General features: G+C 48.6%; 1 protein-coding gene across 2 annotated transcripts in view; it reads left to right on the top strand.

The window, feature by feature from the left end:
- Positions 1 to 21,396, top strand: part of LOC140418745 (uncharacterized) — a 362,902-nt gene that overhangs the window by 67,279 nt on the left and 274,227 nt on the right. The window lies entirely within an intron of this gene.

The following is a 21,396-nucleotide window of genomic DNA, read 5'->3' as shown; positions in this document are numbered from 1 at the left end:
GACAAATTCGTGTAAATGGGTGTGTTATGTTCTATTTTCCAAAGTGATTTAAATGGCTGCTCTAAACAAAAGCAAACTGCTGCCGATGCTGGAATCTGAAACTAGAGAAAATGTTGGAAAATCTCAGCAGGACTGGCAGCATATGTAAGGAGAAAAAAAGGGCCCAGATGCCGCTTTGTCAAAGATAAAAGCCGTAAAAGTGGGACATATTTATACTATAGGGTGAGGGAATGAAAGATGAGTCATAACCACAGAAACCAAGGGAAAAGAGTGCTAAAATGTGCAGGTTCGGTGGATTGGTTATGCTAAATTGCCCCTTAGTGTCCAAAAGGTTCCTCGGGTTATGGGGATAGGTTGGAGGCATGGGCTTAATTAGGGTGCTCTTTCCAAGGGCTGGTGCAGACTCAATGTGTCAAATAGCCTTCTTCTGCACTGCAAATTCTATGATAATGGCAGTCCCCAGAGAGAATAAAAGGGCAAATAGCAGAGAAACTAAAATCAGAGAGTAAGCTGTGACAGATGTAGATGTTGAGGGAAGGGGAGACATGACTGGGAGAGAGGTAAAATGAGATGAAGGGGGGAAGGATTGGATTGGATTTGTTTATTGTCACGTGTACTGAGGTGCAGTGAAAAGTATTTTTCTGCGAGAGCTCAACAGATCATTAAGCAGCACGGTAGCATTGTGGCTAGCACAATTGCTTCACAGCTCCAGGGTCCCAGGTTCGATTCCGGCTTGGATCACTGTCTGTGCGGAGTCTGCACATCCTCCCCGTGTGTGCGTGGGTTTCCTCCGGGTGCTCCGGTTTCCTCCCACAGTCCAAAGATGTGCAGGTTAGGTGGATTGGCCATGATAAATTGCCCTTAGTGTCCAAAATTGCCCTTAGTGTTGGGTGGGGTTACTGTGTTGTGGGGATAGGGTAGAGGTGTGGACCTTGGGTAGGATGCTCTTTCCAAGAGCCGGTGCAGACCTGATGGGCCGAATGGCCTCCTTCTGCACTGTAAATTCTATGATAAATTCTATGATAAAGTACACGCAAAGAAAAGGAAATAAAAGAAAATACATAATAGGGCAACACAAGCTACATAATGTAACTACATAAGCACCGGCATCGGGTGAAGCATACAGGGGTGTAGTGTTACTGAGGTCAGCCCATAAGAGGGTCGTTTAGGAGTCTGGTAACAGTGGGAAAGGGGGGATCAGATAGGGGGAAAGAGTGGGGGGGAAATATACATAAAGACAGACAAAGAAATAAAAGGTAAAAGACAGTTAAAATTAAATTGAATGAAAACAAAGGGGTCGAGGTGGGCTAGAACTAATCATCTGAAGTTGTTGAATTCAATGTTGAGACCGGAAGGCTGTAGCGTGTCGAACCGGAAGATGAGATGCTGTTCCTCCAGTTTGCGTTGAGCTTCACTGGAACATTGCAGCAGGCCAAGGACAGACATGTGGGCATGGTAACATGGTCTTGTGTTAAAATGGCAATCAACGGAAAGGTCAGGGTCCTGAATGCGCAGAGACCGAAGGTCTACGTTTGGTTTCTCCAATACAGAGACCACATTGGGAGCAGTGAATGCAATAGACCAAATTGAAAGAGGTGCATGTGAAACGCTGCTTTAACCTGGAATGAATGTTTTGGGCCTGGGATGTTAAGCATGGAAGAGGTAAAAGGATAGGTGTTGCACCTTCCGCAATTGCATGGGAAGATGCCATGGATGATGGGAGAGGTGTTGGGTATGGTGGAAGAGTGGACTAAATTATCTCGTAGGGAATGGTGTTTGTGGAATGCTGACAGAGGGAGTGGAAGGAAGATGTGTTTGGTGGTGACATCACGCTGAAAATGGCAGAGGATTATGCTTTGCATACGGAGGCTGGTGGGGTGAAATGTGAGAATGAGGGTGATTCTATCCATGTTCTTGGAGGGAGCGGACGGGGCGAGGGTAGTGGTGTGGGAGATGGACCGCACACTGTTGATGGCCCTGTCAACAGCTGGAGGTGATAAATGATGGTTGAGGAAGAAGGAACACATTTGAAGCATCACTTTGGTAAGTGGCATCATTGGAACAAATGCGACGGAGGCGGAGGATCTGAGAGAAAGGGAGGGAGTCCATACAGGGTGTAGGGTGCGAAGATAGCTGTGGGAGTCAGTGGGATTGTAATAGATATTAGCAGATAGTCTATTGCCGGAAATGGTGCCAGCAAGGTCAACGAAGGGAAGGGAGGGGAGGAGTCTGAGATGGACCAGTTGAAAGTGATGAAGGGGTGGAAACTGGAAGCGAAGTTGATGAATTTTTCCAGTTCCGGACGAGAGCATGAAGCAGCACCAAAATAGTCATCGATGTACCGGTAAAGGGGTTGTGGGAGGGGACCCAGGTAGGCATGGAACAAGGAATGTTCCCCATAAAAAGGCAAGCATAGCTCAGACCCATGCGGGTACCCATTGCTACCTTTGATTTGGAGAAAGTGAGAAGAATTAAAGGAGAAGTTGTTGAGCGATAGAACAAGTTCAGCCAGGCGGAGTAGGGTGGTGGTGAATCGGATTTGGCCAGGCCTCTTTTGTTCAAGTATTGTATCATTTTTTATTCAAGTATTTATATCAAGTATTCCATATTATATTTTTAACCACCCTATCTACATGTCCACCAATGGACATGCACACCAAGGCCCCTCTGATCCTCTGTACTTCCTAGGGTCCTACCATTGATGATTTATTCCCTTGCCTTGTTTGCAGATTATTTACCCAGCGTGAAACCACAGGTTGACCGTGTGCTGTGTAAAACCTGTCATTCCACAGGCCCCATTTTCCTGGAACAACATGAAGAATCTGCTGCTTTCTGTCATGTTGGGTGTTCCAATACACAAACAAACCAACATGGTTGTAGATGGTACAACTCTGTTTTATTATTCTGTATAATAACAACTGTTAACTTCTGGCTGTGGTTCGTACTTCACCAGTTAACCTGTGGACCCAGCCCTAGCACTATCTTAGAGAGGAACTCAGCACATGGTGTATGTCTGAGTGTCACGCTGTGAGCTCTGTGCTTTGAGCTATCTCCTGGTGGAATGAGCGGGAACTATGGTGTTCCCTGTTTTATAGTGCGTGTGCTCTCACTGGTGATTGGCTGTGATGTTGCGTGTGCGTTGATTGGTCCATCGACCTGTCCATCAGTGTGTGTGTGTGATTGTACCATGATATGTTAATATGGATATCATGACATCCTCCCTTTTCACAAGAATATGTGCCTACATGGTAATAAATATTGGTGTGTACTGAGTGCGGCTGCGTATGTGTGTGCAATATTTACAACATGTACATGAGGCTAAACAATATACATAGGAAGGTGTCAGGTGCAACATAGCAACGAGGTTGTACCACAAACAAAACAAGTGCAATCATCAAATATCGAAAGAGAACTCCTGGAACGACAAAAAGAGAAACATGTTAACATTGTTGCACAACAATTCAGTGAGTCCAATGTGCAAACAGGCTCATAAGTCCAGCCTAGTAGGTGGGTGACGAATTTGGGTTGACCGCCTCAAGCGTGGGTCAGGATCCACCGGCTGAGGAATGGGCCTGGCCATGGGCGATAGAGGAATAGGCAGAGTGGCAGGAAGCTCCATGAAGTCGACATCAGGGACAACAGGAGGGCATGGCACCGGTGCATGATCACGTAGCGAGCGTGGAAGCAGCCGAAGGGCCCGCCGATTACACCGGCGAATGGAACCAGGAACGAGGCGGAGAACCTCGGCAGTTGCCGACCAGCCACCCTCTGGTAGGTGTATGCGGATGTTGTCTCCAGGCGCCAGGGCAGGAAGATCAGTTGCCCGAGTGTCATGTGCCACCTTCTGCTGAGCACGCTGCTGTCGCATCATTTGCAGTACTGGAGCACGGTCGGGTTTAGGAACATGAATGGACGGCACAGTGGTCCTGAGGGCACGACCCATCAACAGCTGGGCTGGTGAGAGGCCTGTGGACAGTGGGGCCGAGCGTTAGGCCAGCAGGGCTAAACAGAAGTCAGATCCGGCATCAGCAGCCTTGCAGAGGAGCCGCTTCACGATATGGATGCCCTTTTCCGTCTTGCCATTTGACTGGGGATGCAGAGGGCTGGCTGTCACGTGTGTGAAGCCATATGAAGCGGCAAAAGAAGACCATTCTTGGCTCGCAAAACAGGGCCCATTGTCCGACATGACGGTAAGCGGAATGCCATGGCGAGCGAAGGTTTCTTTACATGCTCTGATTACAGCTGATGATGTCAAGTTGTGCAGGCGTATGACCCCCGGATAATTGGAAAAATAGTCAATTATGATGACGTAGTCCCTGCCGAGTGCATGAAAAAGGTCCACACCCACCTTTGCCCAGGGGGATGTTACCAACTCATAGGGCTGAAGCGTCTCAGGGGGTTGCGCCGGCTGAAACCTTTGGCAGGTGGGTCAGTTGAGCACCATGTTGGCGATGTCGTTGCTGATGCCCGGCCAGTACACAGCTTCTCGGACCCTCCGCCTGCACTTTTCAACCCCGATATGACCTTCGTGCAATTGTTCGAGGACAAGCCTGTGCATGCTGTGTGGGATCACAATCCGGTCCAACTTTAGGAGGACACCATCAATGACGACCAAGTCATCCCGGACATTGTAGAATTGTGGGCACAGCCCCTTGAGCCACCCTTCCGTCATGTGGCGCATCACATGTTGTAGAAGGGGGTGAGCCGCAGTCTCACGGCGAATGTGGGCCAGACTTGCATCAGTAGCTGGCAGATTGGCCGATGTGAAGGCTACATGTGCTTCGACCTGACAGACAAACTGCTCTGGACAGGGCATCCGCGATGATGAGGTCCTTTCCCGGGGTGTAGACCAGTTGGAAGTCGTACCTCTGGAGCTTGAGCAGAATGCGCCGGAGACGAGGCGTCATCTCATTGAGGTCCTTTTGTATGATGCCGACCAGGGGGCGATGGTCGGTCTCCACAGTGAACTGAGGAAGACCATACACATAGTCGTGGAATTTATCTATGCCGGTTAACAAACCCAAGCACTCCTTCTCAATCTGCGCATAGCGCTGTTCTGTGGGGGTCATGGCCTGCGAGGCATGGGCGACCGGGGCCCATGCTGCAGTGTTGTCCCGTTGCAGGAGTACCGCCCCAATGCCGGACTGGCTGGTATCAGTCGAGATCTTTGTATCTCGTGTAGTGTCGAAGAACGCCAATACCGGGGCGGTGGGGAGCTTGATCTTGAGCTCCTCCCATTCCTTCTGGTGTGCGGGAAGCCACTGGAACTCCGTAGTCTTCTTCACTCGGTGGCGAAGAGCCGTTGTGTGGGAGGCAAGGTTGGGAATAAACTTCCCCAGGAAGTTGACCATCCCGAGAAAGCGTAGCACTGCCTCCTTGTCTGCCGGCTGCGGCATGGCTGCAATAGCTGTCACTTTGTCTGCATCCGGACGCACCCCTGACCGGGATATGTGGTCCCCCAGCTCAGTTTGGCCAAAAGAACACTTGGCTCGGTTGAGGCGCAGGCCGTGTTCTCGTATCCGAGCAAAGACGCGCTGGAGACGACTGATGTGCTCCCGTGGTGTGGTGGACCAGATGATGACGTCGTCAACATAGAAGCGCACCCCTTCGATGCCCTCCATCATCTGTTCCATGATTCGATGAAACACCTCAGATGCCGAGATGATGCCAAACGGCATCCTATTGTAGCAGAAGAGCTTGGATTACTACTTGGAACTATGATGTTGTTGCCATTACAGAGACCTGGTTGAGGGAAGGGCAGGATTGGCAGCTAAACGTTCCAGGATTTAGATGTTTCAGGCGGGATAGAGGGGGATGTAAAAGGGGAGGCGGAGTTGCGCTACTTGTTCAGGAGAGTATCACAGCTATACAGCGAGAGGACACCTCAGAGGGCAGTGAGGCTATATGGGTAGAGATCAGGAATAAGAAGGGTGCAGTCACAATGTTGGGGGTATACTACAGGCCTCCCAACAGCCAGCGGGAGATAGAGGAGCAGATAGGTAGACAGATTTTGGAAAAGAGTAAAAACAACAGGGTTGTGGTGATGGGAGACTTCAACTTCCCCAATATTGACTGGGACTCACTTAGTGCCAGGGGCTTAGACGGGGCAGAGTTTGTAAGGAGCATCCAGGAGGGCTTCTTAAAACAATATGTAAACAGTCCAACTAGGGAAGGGGCGGTACTGGACCTGGTATTGGGGAATGAGCCCGGCCAGGTGGTAGATGTTTCAGTAGGGGAGCATTTCGGTAACAGTGACCACAATTCAGTAAGTTTTAAAGTACTGGTGGACAAGGATAAGGGTGGTCCGAGGATGAATGTGCTAAATTGGGGGAAGGCTAATTATAACAATATTAGGCGGGAACTGAAGAACATAGATTGGGGGCGGATGTTTGAGGGCAAATCAACATCTGACATGTGGGAGGCTTTCAAGTGTCAGTTGAAAGGAATACAGGACAGGCATGTTCCTGTGAGGAAGAAAGATAAATACGGCAATTTTCGGGAACCTTGGATGACGAGTGATATTGTAGGCCTCGTCAAAAAGAAAAAGGAGGCATTTGTCAGGGCTAAAAGGCTGGGAACAGACGAAGCCTGTGTGGCATATAAGGAAAGTAGGAAGGAACTTAAGCAAGGAGTCAGGAGGGCTAGAAGGGGTCATGAAAAGTCATTGGCAAATAGGGTTAAGGAAAATCCCAAGGCTTTTTACACTTACATAAAAAGCAAGAGGGTAGCCAGGGAAAGGGTTGGCCCACTGAAGGATAGGCAAGGGAATCTATGTGTGGAGCCAGAGGAAATGGGCGAGGTACTAAATGAATACTTTGCATCAGTATTCACCAAAGAGAAGGAATTGGTAGATGTTGAGTCTGGAGAAGGGGGTGTAGATAGCCTGGGTCACATTGTGATCCAAAAAGACGAGGTGTTGGGTGTCTTAAAAAATATTAAGGTAGATAAGTCCCCAGGGCCGGATGGGATCTACCCCAGAATACTGAAGGAGGCTGGAGAGGAAATTGCTGAGGCCTTGACAGAAATCTTTGGATCCTCGCTGTCTTCAGGGGATGTCCCGGAGGACTGGAGAATAGCCAATGTTGTTCCTCTGTTTAAGAAGGGTGGCAGGGATAATCCCGGGAACTACAGGCCGGTGAGCCTTACTTCAGTGGTAGGGAAATTACTGGAGAGAATTCTTCGAGACAGGATCTACTCCCATTTGGAAGCAAATGGACGTATTAGTGAGAGGCAGCACGGTTTTGTGAAGGGGAGGTCGTGTCTCACTAACTTGATAGAGTTTTTCGAGGAGGTCACTAAGATGATTGATGCAGGTAGGGCAGTAGATGTTGTCTATATGGACTTCAGTAAGGCCTTTGACAAGGTCCCTCATGGTAGACTAGTACAAAAGGTGAAGTCACACGGGATCAGGGGTGAACTGGCAAGGTGGATACAGAACTGGCTAGGCCATAGAAGGCAGAGGGTAGCAATGGAGGGATGCTTTTCTAATTGGAGGGCTGTGACCAGTGGTGTTCCACAGGGATCAGTGCTGGGACCTTTGCTCTTTGTAGTATATATAAATGATTTGGAGGAAAATGTAACTGGTCTGATTAGTAAGTTTGCAGACGACACAAAGGTTGGTGGAATTGCGGATAGCGATGAGGACTGTCTGAGGATACAGCAGGATTTAGATTGTCTGGAGACTTGGGCGGAGAGATGGCAGATGGAGTTTAACCTGGACAAATGTGAGGTAATGCATTTTGGAAGGGCTAATGCAGGTAGGGAATATACAGTGAATGGTAGAACCCTCAAGAGTATTGAAAGTCAAAGAGATCTAGGAGTACAGGTCCACAGATCACTGAAAGGGGCTGCACAGGTGGAGAAGGTAGTCAAGAAGGCATACGGCATGCTTGCCTTCATTGGCCGGGGCATTGAGTATAAGAATTGGCAAGTCATGTTGCAGCTGTATAGAACCTTAGTTAGGCCACACTTGGAGTATAGTGTTCAATTCTGGTCGCCACACTACCAGAAGGATGTGGAGGCTTTAGAGAGGGTGCAGAAGAGATTTACCAGAATGTTGCCTGGTATGGAGGGCATAAGCTATGAGGAGCGATTGAATAAACTCGGTTTGTTCTCACTGGAACGAAGGAGGTTGAGGGGCGACCTGATAGAGGTATACAAAATTATGAGGGGCATAGACAGAGTGGATAGTCAGAGGCTTTTCCCCAGGGTAGAGGGGTCAATTACTAGGGGGCATAGGTTTAAGGTGAGAGGGGCAAAGTTTAGAGTAGATGTACGAGGCAAGTTTTTTACGCAGAGGGTAGTGGGTGCCTGGAACTCACTACCGGAGGAGGTAGTGGAGGCAGGGACGATAGGGACATTTAAGGGGCATCTTGACAAATATATGAATAGGATGGGAATAGAAGGATACGGACCCAGGAAGTGTAGAAGATTGTAGTTTAGTCGGGCAGTATGGTCGGCGCGGGCTTGGAGGGCCGAAGGGCCTGTTCCTGTGCTGTACATTTCTTTGTTCTTTGTTTGTTTTGTATCTGCCAAAGGGAGTGTTGAAAGTACACAGCTTCCTGCTGGACTGATCCAGCTGAATCTGCCAAAAGCCCTTCGAGGCATCAAGCTTGGTAAAAAGTTTAGCCCGGGCCATTTCGCTCGTAATTTCTTCCCGTTTGGGTATGGGGTAGTGTTCCCTCATGATGTTATTGTTCAGGTCGTTCGGATCGATGCAGATACAGAGTTCGCCAGAGGTCTTTTTTACGAACACCATGGAGCTGACCCATGGCGTAGGCTCCGTGACCCGGGAAAGCACTCCTTGGCCCTGCAGATCCTGCAGCTGCTGCTTGCGGCGGTCCTTGAGTGGTGCTGGGACTCTACGAGGTGCGTGAATGACTGGGGTGGCATCCGGTTTGAGCCGTATTCTGTAAGTGTAGGGCAGTGTGCCCATGCCCTCGAAAACCTGCTGGTTGTGGGCGAGGAGTGAGTGGAGCTGTGCCCTAAAGTCTGCACCCGGGAAATCGGACGTGCTTTCTGGAGACAGAGTGTGTACCCACTGAACGAGGTGGAGGATCTTGCACGCCTGTGCGCCTAGCAGAGAGTCCTTCGAGGATCCAACTATCTCAAAAGACAGTGTGGCTGTGTATGAATTGTGTGCAACCTCGAGCTGGCAAGACTCCATGGTCGGGATAACATTACCGTTGTAATCAACCAACTGGCAGCGGGATGGCTTAATCGGTAGTTTGACCTTCAAGGTGTAGAAGGCTGACCATGCACAGAGATTGGCGGAGGCACCAGTGTCTAAACGGAATGTGATTGGTGATTGGTTGACCGTTAGGGTGGCACACCATTCATCGCCCGGATTAACGCTGTGCACTGGCATCGGCTGGTGGGTCCTACTTGGGGACATCCAATTTCTGTCTATTACCGCAACGCGGAAGGCTTCCCGGTCGTCGGTATCACCAGTCTGTACGTCATCAGGGTATGACTCGGTGTATGGAGGCTGAATGGCCCGCACGTTCCTGTGAGGCTGGTGGAATTGCGGAGCATTGGCAGGTTCAGCTGCTGGACAGCAGGCAGCGTAGTGGCCCATCTGGCCACAGCGGAGGCATTGTCGAGTTTTGGCTGGACATTGCCGCTTTAAGTGTGCGGATTCCCAGTTGCCGCACGTCGTGACATCATGGCGTTCATTGCGCCACCACGCATGCGCAGTCCGGTCCTGCGTAGAGCGCGCCTGCGCATCACGTCCTTCTGCGCCGACGTCCCCTCTTTTGGCGCGTACAAGCGCGGGAGGCCTCGGAAAGCGCGCAAAATGGCCACTCTCGTCCGGGCCGCGGGCCGGGAGGTACTCGATCGACTGGACCCGCTCGGCCTCGTAGGACCCCTGCCGTGCCGATTCGGCCGCCTGGAATTGGGAGTACCGGCTGGTCGCGTTTTCATGGAGGATGCAGGTTTCGATGGCGGTAGCTAGGGTGAGGCTCTTTATTTTAAGGAGCTGCTGTCGTAGGGTGTCCAAGGTGACCCCAAAAACTGTCTGGCCCTGAATCATGGAATCGGAGGTGGCCTCATCGCCGCAGGACTGCGCGAGGATACGAAGGTGTGTCAAAAAGGATTGAAAAGGGTCATCCTTACCCTGCAGGCGCTGCTGGAAGAGGTACCTCTCGAAGCTCTCATTCACTTTGACGCTGAAGTGTTGCTCATGTTTTAGAAGGACTGTCTTGTACTTGGTCTTGTCCTCGCCTTCTGCGAATGCCAGTGAGTTGTAGATGTGGATGGCGTGTTGCCCTGCCGTGGAGAGGAGGAGGGTGATCTTCCTGGTGTCCAATGCAGTCTTTCTGTCTGTGACTACTGGGAAGAACTGGAGGCGCTGTTTAAACAGCTTCCAGTTGACACCGAGATTTCCAGCGATTTGGAGCGGCTGCGGTGGGCTGATGGTGTCCATGGCGCAGGATGGCAGATCTCTGAAGATGTGCAGGTAGGTCTCACAGTTGCTGGCGATTTTCCAAGCCTGGTATCATGTCGTGTTGGGTGTTCCGATGTACAAACGAACCAACACGGTTGTAGATGGTACAACTTTCATAGAATTTCATAGAATTTTACAGTGCAGAAGGAGGCCATTCGGCCCATCGAGTCTGCACCGGCTCTTGGAAAGAGCACCCTACCCAAGGTCAATGCCTCCACCCTATCCCCATAACCCAGTAACCCCACCCAACACTAAGGGCAATTTTGGACACTAATGGCAATATAGCAAGGCCAATCCACCTAACCTGCACATCTTTGGACTGTGGAAGGAAACCGGAGCACCCGGAGGAAACCCACGCACACACGGGGAGGATGTGCAGACTCCGCACAGACAGTGACTCAAGCCGGAATCGAACCTGGGACCCTGGAGCTGTGAAGCAATTGTGCTATCCACAAGGCTCCCGTGCTGCCCCAAATAAAACTTTGTTTTATTATTCAGTATAATAACAACTGTTAACTTCTGGCTGTGGTTCGTACTTCACCAGTTAACCTGTGGACCCAGCCCTAGCACTAACTTAGAGAGGCACTCAGCACATGGTGTATGTCTGAGTGTCACGCTGTGAGCTCTGTGCTCTGAGCTATCTCCTGGTGGAATGAGCGGGAACTGTGGTGTTCCCTGTTTTATAGTGCGTGTGCTTTCACTGGTGATTGGCTGTGATGTTGCGTGTGTGTTGATTGGTCCGTCGACCTGTCCATCAGTGTGTGTGTGTGTGATTGCACCATGATATGTTAATATGGATATCATGACACTTTCCAGATCCCATCATTTCCTCTCATCTGTTTAACGCCACAAACAGAAAGGTCCAGTTTTCTCCTGGAGTTTGAGACAAATCAGTTTTCAAAATGATGCAGAGTTTCAGCCAATGAGGGAGATCCGGGATCAGCTCCGCCCCTCATTCACTCCGATTGGTTGGAGGATCAGCTCGGTCCTCCAGTCCCGCCCCCTCTTCCTATTGGTCTGGAGATGCTGTCAATCACTCCCCGGGGCATGGTGAGCTGGAGCATGCGGAGTATTGAGAGTAACTCCGATCAGAAGATTGGGGGACCTGTTCATTGACGGGACGTTTGCGAGCTTAAGGGCGCTGGAGGAGACGTTTGGGCTACCACCGGGAAACACTTTCAGGTACATGCAGGTGAGGGCGTTTGTGAGGCGGCAGGTGAGGGAATTTCCGCTACTCCCGGCACAGGGGGTTCAAGATAGGGTGATATCGGGCGTATAGGTTGGAGAGGTCAAGGTGTCGGCGACATACCAGGAGATGAAAGAAGAGGGGGAGGCTTTGGTAGAGGAGCTGAAGGGAAAATGGGAGGAGTTGGGGGAGGAGATTGAGGAGGGGCTGTGGGCTGATGCCCTAAGTAGGGTTAATTCCTCTTCCTCGTGTGCCAGGCTTAGCCTGATACATTTTAAGGTGGTTCATCGAGCGCATATGACGGGGACGAGGCTGAGTAGGTTCTTTGGGGTGGAGGACAGATGTGGGAGGTGCTCAGGAAGTCCGGCGAACCATGTCCATATGTTTTGGTCATGCCCGGCACTGGAGGGGTTCTGGACGGGAGTTGCGGGAACAGTATCTAAGGTGGTGAAAGTCCGGGTAAAGCCAAGCTGGTGGTTAGCACTATTTGGAGTAGTGGACGAGCCGGGAGTGCAGGAGGCGAAAGAGGCTGGCATTCTGGCCTTTGCGTCCCTAATAGACCGGCGAAGGATCTTGCTAATCCAGGAGGGCTTCTTAAAACAATATGTGGACAGTCCAACGAGGGAAGGGGCGGTACTGGACCTGGTATTGGGGAATGAGCCTGGCCAGTTGGTAGATGTTTCAGTAGGGGAGCATTTCGGGAACAGTGACCACAATTCAGTAAGTTTTAAAGTGCTGGTGGACAAGGATAAGAGTGGTCCTAGGATGAATGTGCTAAATTGGGGGAAGGCTAATTTTAACAATATTAGGCGGGAACTGAAGAACATAGATTGGGGCGGATGTTTGAGGGCAAATCAACATCTGACATGTGGGAGGCTTTCAAGTGTCAGTTGAAAGGAATTCAGGACCGGCATGTTCCTGTGAGGAAGAAGGATAAATACGGCAATTTTCGGGAACCTTGGATAACGAGAGATATTGTAGGCCTCGTCAAAAAGAAAAAGGAGGCATTTGTCAGGGCTAAAAGGCTGGGAACAGACGAAGCCTGTGTGGAATATAAGGAAAGTAGGAAGGAACTGAAGCAAGGAGTCAGGAGGGCTAGAAGGGGTCACGAAAAGTCATTGGCAAATAGGGTTAAGGAAAATCCCAAGGCTTTTTACACGTACATAAAAAGCAAGAGGGTAGCCAGGGAAAGGGTTGGCCCACTGAAGGATAGGCAAGGGAATCTATGTGTGGAGCCAGAGGAAATGGGCGAGGTACTAAATGAATACTTTGCATCAGTATTTACCAAAGAGAAGAAATTGGTAGATGTTGAGTCTGGAGAAGGGTGTGTAGATAGCCTGGGTCACATTGAGATCCAAAAAGACGAGGTGTTGGGTGTCTTAAAAAATATTAAGGTAGATAAGTCCCCAGGGCCTGATGGGATCTACCCCAGAATACTGAAGGAGGCTGGAGAGGAAATTGCTGAGGCCTTGACAGAAATCTTTGGATCCTCACTGTCTTCAGGGGATGTCCCGGAGGACTGGAGAATAGCCAATATTGTTCCTCTGTTTAAGAAGGGTAGCAAGGATAATCCAGGGAACTACAGGCCGGTGAGCCTTACTTCAGTGGTAGGGAAATTACTGGAGAGAATTCTTCGAGACAGGATCTACTCCCATTTGGAAGCAAATGGGCGTATTAGTGAGAGGCAGCATGGTTTTGTGAAGGGGAGGTCGTGTCTCACTAACTTGATCGAGTTTTTCGAGGAGGTCACAAAGATGATTGATGCAGGTAGGGCAGTGGATGTTGTCTATATGGACTTCAGTAAGGCCTTTGACAAGGTCCCTCATGGTAGACTAGTACAAAAGGTGAAGTCACACGGGATCAGGGGTGAGCTGGCAAGGTGGATACAGAACTGGCTAGGTCATAGAAGGCAGAGAGTAGCAATGGAAGGATGCTTTTCTAATTGGAGGGCTGTGACCAGTGGTGTTCCACAGGGATCAGTGCTGGGACCTTCGCTGTTTGTAGTATATATAAATGATTTGGAGGAAAATGTAACTGGTCTGATTAGTAAGTTTGCAGACGACACACAAAGGTTGGTGAAATTGCGGATAGCGATGAGGACTGTCAGAGGATACAGCAGGATTTAGATTATTTGGAGATTTGGGCGGAGAGATGGCAGATGGAGTTTAATCTGGGCAAATGTGAGGTAATGCATTTTGGAAGGTCTAATGCAGGTAGGGAATATACAGTGAATGGTAGAACCCTCAAGAGTATTGAAAGTCAAAGAGATCTAGGAGTACAGGTCCATAGGTCACTGAAAGGGGCAACACAGGTGGAGAAGGTAGTCAAGAAGGCATACGGCATGCTTACCTTCATTGGCCGGGGCATTGAGTATAAGAATTGGCAAGTCATGTTGCAGCTGTATAGAACCTTAGTTAGGCCACACTTGGAGTATAGTGTTCAATTCTGGTCGCCACACTACCAGAAGGATGTGGAGGCTTTAGAGAGGGTGCAGAAGAGATTTACCAGAATGTTGCCTGGTATGGAGGGCATTAGCTATGAGGAGCGGTTGAATAAACTCGGTTTGTTCTCACTGGAACGAAGGAGGTTGAGGGGCGACTTGATAGAGGTCTACAAAATTATGAGGGGCATAGACAGAGTGGATAGTCAGAGGCTTTTCCCCAGGGTAGAGGGGTCAATTACTAGGGGGCATTGGTTTAAGGTGAGAGGGGCAAGGTTTAGAGTAGATGTATGAGGCAAGTTTTTTACATAGAGGGTAGTGGGTGCCTGGAACCCGTTACCGGAGGAAGTGGTGGAAGCAGGGACGATAGTGACATTTAAGGGGCATCTTGACAAATACATGAATGGGATGGGAATAGAGGGATACGGACCCAGGAAGTGTAGAAGATTGTAGTTTAGTCGGGCAGCATGGTCGGCACGGGCTTGGAGGGCCGAAGGGCCTGTTCCTGTGCTGTACATTTCTTTGTTCTTTGTTGTTTGTAATGTGGAAGGAGGCGAAGCCCCCCAGCGTGGAGGCCTGGATAAATGATATGGCTGGGTTTATCAAGTTGGAGAGGATAAAGTTTGCCTTGAGAGGGTCTGCGCAGGAGTTCTACAGGCGGTGGCAACCGTTCCTAGACCATCTCGCGGAGCATTAGATGAAGGTCGGACAGCAGCAGCAGCAACCCGGGGGGGGGGGGGGTCATCGTTCGTGGGGTGGGGGAGGGGAGGGAGGGGGGGGGAAAGGGGGTTTCTTTGGGGGGGCATTTGAGCAAGAAAACACATGAATGATCCGGAAACTGATATGTACGGGATGAATCCAATGTACAAAGTTCTGTATCTTATTGACTTGCCATGTTCATGTCTTGCCACGCGAGTTCTTTCTTTTTTTTGATACGGTGGGGGGGGGGGGTTGTTTGTAAGGTGGAAAATATTGTTGAAAATTTTTTAATTCAAACATATTTTTTTAAAAAGAGAGTAACTCCGATTCAGGTGATCGTTTGGAAATTTTCAAACGGTCAGATACCACCGGGTAAGTCGGGAGGGAGGGGTGACATTTGACGGCAAAAGTCGCTCCGGCGGAAGTTGCTCGGGCTTTTATCCCAGAAAGGCCCAGATTAAGCGCCGCATGAGGCTCTACCCCGCCTCCCATTCACTCTGATTGGTTGGAGGACCACCTGCTCTAGTTCGGTCCTCCAGCTACGCCCCCTCTTCCTGTAGCTCCGAACCTGCCGTCAATCAGTCCCCGGGCATTGTGAGCTGGAGCAAACCCTTCACAATCATTGTCAGCTCCCTGGTTTGCAGCTGCGGAGCTTCTCCCTCCCTCCCGGGAACAGGCCCAGGTTAACGGGCACCATCCTGCTTCAGACACTGGAGGATGGTTCACATCAGAGGATGGGGGAGGGGGACAAGAAATAAGAGCTTACACTTTGCACTTAAATCAATGAGGACTCTGATCTCTGGCAAGGAAGGAAACTGGCAGATGGGTGGGGAGGATTCACAAACACCCGCTGGAGGCCCCAAATCCTCAATAAGACCCATTGGTTTTATTGTCAGACTGCAGACAGGAGCTGGAGAACTGATCCCAGGCAGAGGAGAGGGAGGGAGAAAACTTGGAGTGGAGGAAAGAAATGGTGCAGATGGGGAGATGGGTTTGGATTTCAGCCCAGGAAGGATGGAAGGAGAGTGTGTGGGACGGGGATTGACAGCTTTGGGGGAACAAGAGAGGAAAAAATGTTCCAGAGAAATTAGAATTGTCTCTTTGAGAATTTCTATCCTGCACTGACATTGATGACCTCCTTTTACTAAGGGTTAGAAGTGGAGAATTTGCCCACAACAAACTGAATCCAAGCTGAAGAGACAAAAGGACATTCGCACAACAGGAATCATGAAGCAGCAATTGGACATTCAGCCCCGTGAGCCTGTTCCAGCATTTAATAACATCACGGCTGATCTGATAGTGACCTCAAATCTGCATGTTACCTACATCTGATAAACCTGTCGATACCCATGGAGAAACCGTGGAAATGTGGGGACTGTGGGATGGGATTCAATTACCCGTCTGAATTGGAAACTCATGAACGTAGTCACACTGGGGAAAGGCCATTCACCTGCTCCACGTGTGGGAAGGGATTCACTCGGTCATCATACCTCATCATACACCAGCATGTTTACAGTGGTGAGAGGCCTTTCACCTGTCTGGAATGTGGAAAGGGATTTAATACTTTATCAAAACTCCAAACTCACCACCAGGTCCACTCTGACCAGAGACCATTTAAATGTGCTGACTGTGAAAAGAACTTTAAAAGCAGAAATAATTTACTGTTACATCAACGCACTCACACTGGGGAGAGGCCATTCACCTGCGCCATTTGTGGGAAAGGATTCACTCAGTCATCGAGCCTCCGGACACACCAACGTGTTCACACTGATCAGAGATCTTTTAATTGTTCTGAGTTTGAGAAGAGCTTTAAAAGTAAAAATTATTTATTGATACATCAACGCACTCACACTGAGAGGCCGTTCACCTGCTCCATGTGTGGGAAGAGATTCACTTGTGGATCGAACCTCCAGACACACCAATTTGTTCACACTGATCAGAGACCTTTTAATTGTTCTGAATGTGTGAAAACATTTAAAAGTATAAGGGATCTTCTGAAACACCAATGCATTCACACCGGAGGGAGGCCATTCACCTGTTCCGATTGTGGGAAGGGAATCACCTGATTAGCCCACCTTCTGAGACACCGAGTTCACACTGGGGAGAGACTGTTCTCCTGCCGTGTGTGTAGGCAGCAATTCATTGATTCATCCGACCTTCTGGTACTCCAGCGAGTTCACACTGGACAGAGACCGTACACTTGCCCCGTGTGTGACAAGAAATTCACTCAGTCATCCCACCTTACAACACACCAACTTATCATATTGATCAGAGACCTTTCAAATGCTCTGATTGCGAGAAGGGATTTAAAAGTAAATGGAATCTGCTGACACATGGTTCACAGTGGGGAGAGGCCGTACACCTGCTGTGTGCGTGGGAGGGGATTCGCTCAGTCAAACAACCTGCTGCAACATCAGCAAATTCACAGGCGACAGCAGGGGATGGATTCTGCTGTTATTGCTGCTGTGAATCACATCCAGGATTGAATGATGTCTGGATGCCTGTTTCCAGTGGGGCTTCACAGTTTTCTGGTACAACAATTGTATGTATGGTTGACATTTAGGTAGAAAGCCGTGGACAGCAGGAAGATATCAATGGACTGGTCACATGGGCAGAACCATTACAAATGGAATTCAATCTTTAAAATTTTTTTTAGAGCATCCAATTTTTTTCCAATTAAGCGGCAATTTAGCGTGGCCAATCCACCTACCCTGCACATCTTTTAACTTGGGGTGAGACCCACGCAGACGTGGGGAGAATGTGCAAACTCCACATGGACAGTGACCCAGGGCTAGCATCAAACCTGGGACCTCAGCGCCATGAGACAGCAGTGCTAACCACTGCACCACCCTGCCACCCCGGAATTCAATTTAATAATAATCTTTATTGTTGTCATAAGTAGGCTTACATTAACACTGCAATGAGGCGACTGTGAAAATCCCTTAGTTGCCACATTCCGGCGCCTGTTCAGGTACACAGAGAGTTCAGAATGTTCAATTCACCTAAAAAGCATGTCTTTCAGGAATTGTGGGAGGAAACCGTAGCACGCGGAGGAAACCCAGGCAGCCATGGAGAGAATGTGCAGACTCCGCACAGACCAGTGACCAAACCTGGGAATCAAACCTGGGACCCTGACGCTGTGAACAGTGTTAACCGCTGTGCTACAAACAGTGAGAGATAATGAATTTTAGAGGGAAAAGAAGACAAGGAAATGAACTATAAGTAGGATGATACTGTGAACGTAGAGCAACAGAGAGGCATTGAAGTCCCTATCCACAGGTAGCTGGACAGATCGATCAGGCAGCCAAGAATCCTTTCTTGGATGAGGCCTGGAATATAAGAGCAAGGAGATTATGCGAGAAGCGTTCTGGTCACTGTATTAATGAACTATAAGTCATGATTCATTAATTAGTATAAACCTGAAGTCAATTTGATCATTTATATAATTGCAGTCAGTATTCTGTTGATCAAATCTTGGGGATAAAGTTGAAGCTGAATGACAAGCGATTGTAACAGTGAAAAAGTCTGAATTCTTCAGGAAGTTAAAATCCGAGCTGTTTCGGTAACAAGAATGAAGAAAATCATTTCAGTTAATTCCTGATAAAAATAACGTGACTTCAGGCAAATGGAACAAGCTGATTGGTGAGTGGCTGATGAATCTTTATTTATTTTAACCTCCAGCTTATTGTTGCTTCAGTCAGTTAATAATGAAATAAATAAAGGCAATGACAGGGCATCCCAGTCCTGTGGAGAGCACATCCTGGTCACTGGATTCATCAATTGTAAAGTGAGACAATTCATTAATCAGCACAAAACTGAAATCAATCTGATCATCATTCATAGAATCGTTGTCCATTAATCAAATCCAAGGGATAAAGATGAAGTTGACATTGTAAGAGTAAAGATGTCTGAATTTCTCAGTCAATTAATCATTTGAGAGGTTTAGATATTAACAATTAACAAAAACGGATGTTGCAATGGCATACTGGTTAGCACTGCTGCCTGACGGCGCTGAGGACCTGGTTTCGGCCCCGGATCGCTGTCCATGTGGAGTTTGCACATTCTCCCTGTGTCTGCGTGTGTCTTACCCCCACAACCTAAAGATGTGCAGGGTAGGTGAATTGGGCATGCTAAATTGTCCATTAATTGGAAAAAAAAGAATTGGGTATTTTAAATTTATTTAAATAAAACAATTATCAAAAACATTTCAGTTAATTCTCGATAAAAGGTGACTTCAGCTCAATGGAAGAAACTGATTGGTGAGAAGCTGATGAATCTTTATTTATTTTAATCTTAAATTTATTTTGCTTAAGTCAACTAATCAAATAACTAAAGACCTGGCCAGGGATTCCAGTCCTGCTCCACATGGGAAAACCAGGATACTTCTCATGTCCAGAACAATCACAAGTGCAGGAAGTGACATCAACTGGAGCAGCAGGAAGCAAAGGGCAGTGGTCGAGGGGTATGTTTGTGATTGGTGGAGTATTTCCAGTGCGATTCTAGATTTCTCAGGTCATGATTCCATGCTTCTTGAGTTCTATATCAATGCTTTAGACTTTAACATGGGGACAGCATTAAGTCATTTACGGTCCTCTTTTTGACAGTGAGAAAGAAAGCTGCAGACTTTTATTATTCATTTATGGAATGTGGGTTTCACTGGTTAGGCCAGCATTTATTGCCCATCCCTCGATGCCCTTCAGAACGTGGTGGGGAGTTTTCTTCTTGAACCGCTGCAGTCATTCAGTCCACCCACTGTGCTGTTAGGGAGTGAGTTCCAGGATGTTCTCCCAGCGACAGGAAGAAACAATGACATATTTGCCAGTCAGGGTGGTGAGTGACTTGGAGGGGAGCCTCCAGGTGATGGGGTTCCCATGATCTGCTGCTCTTGGCCGTCTAGATGGTAGTGGTCATGGGTTTGCAAGGTGCTGACTAAAGAACATTGGCGAGTTACTGCAGTGCATCTTGTAGATGGTACACACGGCTGCCACTGTTCGTCGGTGATGGATGGTTTGAATGTTTGTGGAGGAGGAGCAATCAAGCAGGCTTTCTCCTGGATGCTGTTGAGCTTCTTGAGTGTTGTTGGAGCTGCACTCATCCAGGCAAGTGGAGAATATTCCATTACACTCTTGACTCGTGCATTGCAGATGGTGGACAGGCTGGGGGAGGGGGGGGGGTCAGGAGATGAGTTACCCTTCGTAGGAATCCTCATCTTTGACCTGCCCTGGTAGCCGCAGTATTAATGTGGTTCGTCCAATTCAGTTTTTGATCAATGGCACCCCCCAGGATGTTGATTGTGGGGTATTCAGCGATGGTAATGTCATTGAATGTCAAGGGGCGATGGTTAGATCCTATCTAGGAGGAGATGGTTATTGCCTGACACTTGTGTGGCACGAATGTAACTTGCAACTTATCAGCCCAAGCCTGGATATTGTCCAGGTCTTGCTGCATTTGGACAAGGACTGCTTCATTATCAAAGAAATCGCAAACGGTGGTTGACATTGTGCAGTCATCCGCAAACATCCCCACTTTTGACCTTATGATGAAAGCAGGTCATTGATGAAGCAGCTGAAGATGGTTGGGCCGAGGACACTACCCTGAGGAACCCCTGCAGTGACGTCCTGGAGCTGAAATGGTTGACTTCCAACCAGCACAACATCTTTCTTTGTGCCAGGTACGACTCCGAGGGTAGAGTTTTCACCCTGATTCCCATTGACTCCAGATTAGCTAGGGCTCCTTGATGCCATACTTGGTCAAGTGCTGCCTTGATGTGAAGGGCAGACACTCTCACCTCACCTCAGGCATTCAGCGCTTTTGTACATGTTTGAACCAAGGCTGTAATGACTGCAGGAAGACATCAATAGACTGATCAGCGGGCCAGAAAAGTAGCAAACTGAGGTCAATCCAGAGAAGCACGGGGTAATAAAATGCATTTGGGGAGGACAACACGGCAAAGGGAAAGAATATGAATGGTATGATAGGTGTAGAGGGACAGAGAGGCGTAAGAGTGCATGTCCAAAGATCCCTGAAGGTGACAGGAGAGGTAGATATGGTGATTGTAAATGCAGAGAGGATACTTTGTTATTCACGGGGACATAGAGTACTACAGCAGGGAATATTCCCAGCAATGTCTACTGGAGGAAAGACCTGAAACCTCTCTCTCCACAGGTGCTGCCAGAGCTGCTGAGTATTTCCAGCATTTTCTCTTTTTATTATAAGATCAGGGAGGTTATACTGGAGCTGTCCAAAACACTAGTTAAACCACAGCTGCATTACTGAGTACAGTTCTGGTCACCACATTACAGGAAGGATGTATTCATACAGCGAGGATGGAGATTGACGAGGATGTTGACACAAATGGAGAATTTTAACAATGAGGAAAGATTGGAGGGGCCGAGGTGGTTTTCTGTGGAACAGAGAACACTGAGGAGAGATTAACTGAGGTGTTTAACATTATGAGGGGCCTGGATAGAATGGATAAGAAGGATCTATTTCATGAATAGATCAATAACCAAGGGGTTTCGATTTAAAATAATTAGCAGAGGATTGGGAGTGGAAGGGGGTTAATGGATCTCTATGTCTATTCGGAACCCTGGATATGCGTTATCCCTTCTCAGTTCCCAAATA

This window comes from Scyliorhinus torazame, chromosome 5, assembly GCF_047496885.1.
Source record: "Scyliorhinus torazame isolate Kashiwa2021f chromosome 5, sScyTor2.1, whole genome shotgun sequence".
NCBI classification, from domain to species: Eukaryota; Metazoa; Chordata; class Chondrichthyes; order Carcharhiniformes; family Scyliorhinidae; genus Scyliorhinus; species Scyliorhinus torazame.
Note: the sequence above shows the minus strand (reverse complement) of the source record. Positions and strands in the feature narration are given on the sequence as shown.